The 7,411-nt window shown below is 37.1% G+C and overlaps 1 pseudogene; it reads left to right on the top strand.

The window, feature by feature from the left end:
* The first annotated feature begins 1,766 nt into the window (after positions 1–1,766).
* Positions 1,767–4,647, top strand: LOC111087958 (annotated as a pseudogene).
* Positions 4,648–7,411: the final 2,764 nt, after the last annotated feature.

Here is a 7,411-nt window from a genome sequence, read left to right as displayed (position 1 = left end):
ACATTTATTGGTAGAAACGACCGCGCTAAACCAATATACATACACACACACACACAATAAAAGAAAGTCATGTTATTCTTCTCATATACCTGATGATTTTTATGGTATGAAACACAGGCGCGATGTATAGCAGCGTTCGTATTCGCGCTACTATACAGTTCACGTTTTTTTTTAAATATCCAAATAAACAACAATCATACATATGGAGTAGGTTTAACAAAGCTTTAGTATCGTAGAGAAAATTATTCGCAAAATAACAACTGTGTAAAACTGTGATCTCTTTAAAAATAGTTAGACAAATTAATTGTACATGTTTGGAAGTTAACAGAGTTTTGGTCTCGTATTTGTTTATATAACAGCTTTACCTACCGTGTAGAACTAAAAAAACTTTAGTTTCGTAAGAAAAGATTCAAATAAATAACAATTATACACACGTATAGAGCAAAATTAACAAAGGTTTAGTTTCGTAAAAGAAAGCCTAAATAGGTAACAATTATACATACATATTAAGCAAAGTTAAAAAGGTTTACTTTCGTAAAAGTGGTTCAAATAAATACCAATTATATATATATACATATCAAGCAAAGTTAATGAAGGTTTAGTTTCGTAAAATTTGCTAAACAAAGGCGATTTGAAGCCTAAAAATAACGTTTATTGAATAAAAAAGATTGTCATCATCCTAATTAAAAGAAAATGTAGTGCAATATCTACACAACAAATATTCCTCCGCTGCGTCAGCAGTAAGTTGTTTACTGACTCACAACGCTACGATTCGGCGTTTCATTCCCCATAGTGGACAGAACGCAGGTAGCTCACTGTGTGGCTTTACGCAAAAAAAAAAAAACCAAAAAAACACACACGCACAAAATAATTTGAGCGCCACCTGTCGAGCAATTTAGGCGTGATAATGTTTGAATGTAGTATATTGAAAAGCGCCCTTTTTGCATATACATGCAAGTATATAGTGCAAGTATCCTTTATAACTGTAAAACATTTGATAAGTAGGCTGACAAAAGAAAGATACCAGCTAAGGGAAGGAATTATTGGATATATCTACTGAGGTGAATGTGTATGTATTTATCGGGTTGTTTTAAAATAAATTTCGAGTACTGGCCTCTCATCTCTCTCTATAAAACTAGAAACAACTCGAAACAGATAAGAAAAGTTTAGTCATATGTTCTTGTTACGGAAATTTTACTGACTCTATGTAGATATTGGATTTTGTCCCAACCAGTAAGTTACCGATTTAAGGTCAGGCGGACTCTGTGACGTGTTTAGTAAGTCACAAGACATTTATAGAAAGATTAATCCACAAGGTGAAACTTGGAAAGTAAGACAAATGAAGTGAAAGATGGTTAACTGTGATCCAATTAAGGTTTATTTGACCATACGTTGATTTTATTTCGTCACGTTTTTATTTGCGACGTGAAATTGTTACACACTTCTCATTTAACGCTACTTCAGAAACCCAGTAGTAATAACAATGACGATTTTACAAGCTCAACATGTGTAATTCGAATCTGGAGAGTCCGAAATAGATATACGGCAAGTGATTGATAGAGCTCAGCCTCCCTAGGCTCACGGATGTATAGTACACCTGTTTCCGACTGCCGTTCTGCGGCACAGTCTTCGTAGTTTTTCCGCACAACTGACAGGACACAGCCGGTTCAATTCAGAGGCTGCCAATTGGATAGCGGCTGTCGACAGGGGGCTACGGCCATCAAACTATTGGCTAAAACGGTCTGCACCTGCGGGAGGGAGGAGAGATGGATGCTATCGGAACATTGAAAGCACTGGCATGCGAAGAGCAGGCCCAGTTCAATAATCGTGCTCGAGAAAGAATTGTTCTTAGCGCCTGCGCCCCGTATACGAACAAACCTTCCAAAGTTCATAGTTGCGCGATAACATCAATGGGCCAATAACAGTTTTCGCATTGTGAAAGGCGTAACTACTCCTCGTGAGGAACGCAGTGCCAAAAAAGGTACCATCAACTAGTCTCCTCGAGAGCATAGATAAGAGAGCGCAAGACGAAAAAACATGCCAAAATCTTTCCTCATTACGCGCGGATTCTCTGGAACAAAACGGCCCGAAATAAAGCAGGGAATGGACCATTGTTTTCTACCCTTGCATCTACTTTCACCTCAAGCACAAGGTATCGACATAAAAACAATAATTTTAATAGTATATTTTTTAGAATGTTTTTTTCATGCCCTTTTCTTTGTAATTCACCAACGCTTTCACCTCAGTACTTACTGACTTACATGTAATAAATTAACGTCTTTTTCTGAAATACTACTTGTGATAATCTGTTTTGGAATACTGTTTTTTAATGTGATAAACGTGTATATGACCTTCTGGGACAATGTTTGAAGGATGAAGTTTGTTGTTCTGATATATTACTAAGCGTATGGTCTCCTAATGTTCTATCCTTACATGACAGTCAGTTTTATATCTTATACAAACACATGGTTTAAGTTATAATATTTGTTTTCCCATTATATTTAGAATATACGTTTCTGTTGAACACACTATATACATAGAATATAATTGTTTGTTGCGGAGTTATTGTAACACACTGTTCACTGAGCTTGTTTTTAGTTTAGGACTTGCATTTTATTTTGATATTAAACTAATAAATCAATGTTGAGATTAATTTTTATGAGATAAGAAATATATACATATTTCTGAATGTTTTCTAATGACGTTATGTTTATATTATTTCAGATAATAATACTCCTTTTGACCTGAGTCTTAAACCGAGACTGAAACGTTCAGCTGACAACATCCCAGTTCAGGATATTCAGGCAAAAAAACCCTTCTCCTGAATCTCAACTCAGGGCCAGCTGCCAGTGTGAGCTTTGCGTGCCCATAGTGGTGACACCCCACCTTGGGGTCACGCCTGTGGTAGCATCGCCTGAAAGCTCATTGTCCTTGGAATCCATCAGTCTAAATGACCATCGGTCAGCTTGGCCTCACCGACTCATTCCTCCATATCTTCCTTTTAACTTTCCTGTGTATCCTGTTCCCCAGCACTACATCATTCCGCCATCATTTTCCGATGTCGTTCCCCATAGGACTTCTCCCTGTCGGCCGGATGACCTAGCCTCTCCACGTCCCCTCACCTGTGATAGAGTGTCTCCGCAAAGTTACTGTGATGGTCAGTGTTCTCCATCGTCTCAATCTCTAGCCATACAAGTGGGCAGTATTCGAGAGAGAAAACTGTACAACTGGCTACAGGACGGAAATAGGGGCTCAGTCTCGTCAGGGTCACCTCGTGGAGGTTCAGACAGTGACTCGGGCCAAGACACAGGCATCGGAGAAAAGCCAAGAAAACCAGCCGAAAACTCTCGATACCAGTGCTCTGACTGTAAAAAGAGTTACTCCACTTTCAGTGGACTGTCAAAACATCAGAAATTCCACTGTGTCACCTCAGGAAAAAAATCATTTAATTGTAAGCATTGTGACAAGGTGTACGTTTCTCTCGGAGCTCTCAAGATGCACATCAGGACTCACACCCTCCCGTGTAAGTGTACGCTATGTGGAAAAGCATTCTCCAGACCCTGGCTACTCCAAGGTCACATTCGGACCCACACAGGAGAGAAGCCTTTTTCCTGTCCACATTGTAATCGAGCTTTTGCTGACCGTTCAAACTTGCGGGCTCACCTCCAGACACACTCGGACGTCAAGAAATACAGGTGTAAGTCCTGTAACAAGACCTTCTCTCGCATGTCCTTGTTGGTGAAGCATGAAGAAGGCGTGTGTGCTGAGACCACCCTGGCGTTGCCCGTCGCTGACTGCGTGGTCTAACGCCATGGGGTCAGTTTGAATAACACGAGTTTTACGGCATTTCGGTGATTGACTGAGATCTGTTTACCCTATCGGAGAATAGCGATAACTCCAAGGGGTATCCTCGAAAAATGAACTTTAGCTGGTTTCAGTAACTTTAAGAATGTACATATTTTGTTACTCCAGTTTTGTGTACGTAAAAAACCTCTTGCATTAACGACGTGTATTTCACTTTCATAAGGATTTTAATACATCCTAGTCCAACGATGATGCCATAATTCATTTTACGTATATTACAGACACAAACATTGTGTGCCAAATTTAACAATCGCTTCACGGAACAAGCCTTGATTTATGAAAACAAGGAACGTTTAGTTACTGATTTACTGCAGTACGTAAACTGTGCCTTGTGCAAGAATCGCCTCCTCCTTCTTTGGTTAAGTTTGATTATGTCATGACGTAGGTGTTGTTTCATTGTAATTTACTGTCTAAGATACCATACCATACCAGCAACTGCATAGCATAGGATCCCATCAAACAACATAGTTATCTTTTGTTGTTGTTTTTATATGTCAGATATTTCTACGGACATTAAAGACTTCCAAGAGTCTAGAATTCTGAGAGCAAGTTGCCTCATAAATTGAGGAGCTCGCATGATATGGACAGAATAAAACCTCTTCTTTCATTAATCCTCCTTCTTCTGGTTCGTGTGACATCAGTGGTCTTGGTGGAAAGGGTCAATTCCATCATGCACCTGTTGCCGGACAGCTAACGCCCCAACGTTGTTAATGTATGAGTTAAGTTAAACATTAATGGGGGAGGTTGTTAGGGCTTTGTTCTCTTAAAGAACTTAAATTTTTATAGAAACCTGTAGTGGGATGTGGTAGGGATGTAGATGTAGAGTGGACAATGTAACCAGTCAATCCTGATTTCCAAGATCTTGTTTTTCAATACTTCTTATAGAAAAGGATAAAAAAGTGCTCATTTGTAGCTAGATAGTTACCTTTTATATGACTTTCTTGTGAGAACATCTTCACAGCTAAGCAAACATTCCAAATAGTCCAGGACTAAAGAGTTTCATTCTAAGTCAATTAAAAAGAAAGAGTTATAAACAGGAATTTCAAGACCTTAGTAAAAATTAGATCTCTCTTAAATAAATGAGTCACTGCCACCTAAGGAACCGCCACACACACACACACACAAACACTGGTCATCATTCTTTAGTTGACTTGTGTTTATCACGGTTTATGCTTTTAATAATAAACACAAGTCATTAGAAATAATTCCACTCTTTAAACAAAGAAAGTATTATTTCAAGTCCTAGTTGTACGGTGATTCTGTACTCAATTTTTAATCTATTTTACAAGAATTTTCATGTAAACACTCTAACATCTGCACTAGTCGATATTACTGGATATTCGCATTTGAAGATAAGTTATAACGAAGCTACTGTGTTCTATAAGTTATATTTTTTGTCGAGTTGCTCAATTGTCGATCAAGCTCAAAACAAATAGCAAGTATTATTGTTTTCTCCAAACTAAGTTAACATTTTAGTTCAGAATATTCACGGATATCCATATACCAGAATGGCTATATAAAAACTAATGTCTCATTTGTCAGTTCCAAAGAAGAAGCACAAAAGCTTAATATTTCCTTATCGCGATAATTTTGGGCAAAAAGAAAATAAGGAGGAAACGTTAGAATCTTTTACAACTAAAACAATTATTTTATTTTTTTTTCTTAGTATATATAAACATAATCACCAGATGTCGTATATGTTCTAATGACGTAACGCAGAAAAGGGACGTTCATTGTAAACTTTATAGTTTTAACCCATGGTACGAGCTTATATCTTTAAATAAATATTTCTAATATTTGGTAAAGAGTGTCATTTTAAAGTTATGAACTAGTTGTTGCCTTGGTTACCAAGGATGATGATGCACCTGGAATGAGGGTGAAAAGTTATAGATGCTTTTTATTAATGTTAATAATTATAATTAATTAAATTATTATGACCTAGTAGTACCATGATCCGGTTTTGTAGATATTGTCAAAGATATATGTGTCTTGAGTTGCAGTATTTCTGTGTTCATTTAAGATTGGATTTTGATTTGATGATGTACAAATAGTGGGCTATAATGCGATCCAACTGAAACGTACCTAAATACTCACGAGTGTATAGTTTTTCTGTAAGTATGCATTCAGTAATTAAGTTTGAAGTTCACGATTGTAAATATTACCAGCAAGATGAAAATAAAATAATTAAACTTACATCCTAATCTGTCTGATCAGTGACTTATTTTGTATGATCCCGTTGTGTATGCTAATATCTCTAACTAGTGTTTTACTTTGTACGATCCTGTTGTATCCTAATCTGTCTGACTACTGATTTACTTTGTACGATCCTGTTGTTCTTGTTGTGTATCATAATATGTCTGACAATTGATCTAATTTGTATGTTCCTGTTGTGTATCCTAATATGTCTGACCACAGTCTTTCTTTGTATGATCCTATTATGTTTCTTAATCTATGTGACTACTGATTTACTTTGCACTACCCTGTTGTGTATTCTAATATGTATGACCAGTGTTCTAGTTTGTATGATCCTGTTGTACGTTCTAACCTGTCTGACTTGTATTTTCTTTGCACGACCCTGTTGTGTATTCTAATACGTCTGACCAGTGTTTTACTTTGTATGTTCTAACTTGTCTGACTTTTTTTTTTTAGCGAAACGCTCCTGAAGAAGCTGTAAAGAGAAACGTAGAGTGTCCAATTAAAGAGAAAAAAAAACAATTTATTGTTATAAAGAAGCTATTTTCAACTTATATTTTTTTATAGTGTGGGTGTTACATGTGTTTCAATTTTAGAGTGTGGGTGTTACATATGTTTCAATTTTAGAGTGTGGGTGTTACATATGTTTCAGGGCGATCGATTAGCGTTTAAATTCAGGTACTAAGCGACTTAACTGATACGCTAAGAGTCTAGTTTATGATTTATCTTTAGAAGGTTGAAGTTAAGATGTAGAAGTGACATAAAATAACGAACGTATTAAACAAAGTGTAAACAATCAGCTTGCTATGACAGAACTGACTTGTTCTCGTGAATCGGGCGTGTCCTAATGGTTCATGTGTCCAGAACTGTGAATCCGAGGATTCATGGTTCGCAATTCGTTGATGCATAAACTCGCTCCGCACTTTGGGGCTGTCGGTGTGGTATGAGAGTGACAGTCAGATACTACTATTCGATCTGACAAGAGCTGACGATGAGTGGTGTTGACTAGTTACCTCAATCCCATATAGTCTATTTGTTCATATTCAGGGACGGCTGTACGTAGATAGATCTTGTAGAAAGCAATAGTTCTTCTCGTATTAATGATTATATATACGTAAATCATAATTTTCATATGCATTTTATACAATTACAACCCCATCCATCTAACCTAACAAATTTTAATAAGATTATAATTACATTCAACAAATCTAGCTATCGCCATCTGCATGCACAAAACTTAGTCTATCCCCCCCCGTACCCCGGTGGGACAGCGGTAAGTCTTCGGATTTACAACGCTAAAATTAGGGGTTAGACATCCCTCGGTGGATATAACAGATAGCCCGATGTGGCTTTG

The sequence above is a fragment of the Limulus polyphemus genome, unplaced genomic scaffold (genome assembly GCF_000517525.1).
Source record: "Limulus polyphemus unplaced genomic scaffold, Limulus_polyphemus-2.1.2 Scaffold2896, whole genome shotgun sequence".
Classification (NCBI taxonomy): domain Eukaryota; kingdom Metazoa; phylum Arthropoda; class Merostomata; order Xiphosura; family Limulidae; genus Limulus; species Limulus polyphemus.
This window is presented reverse-complemented; position numbering and strand designations above follow the sequence as displayed.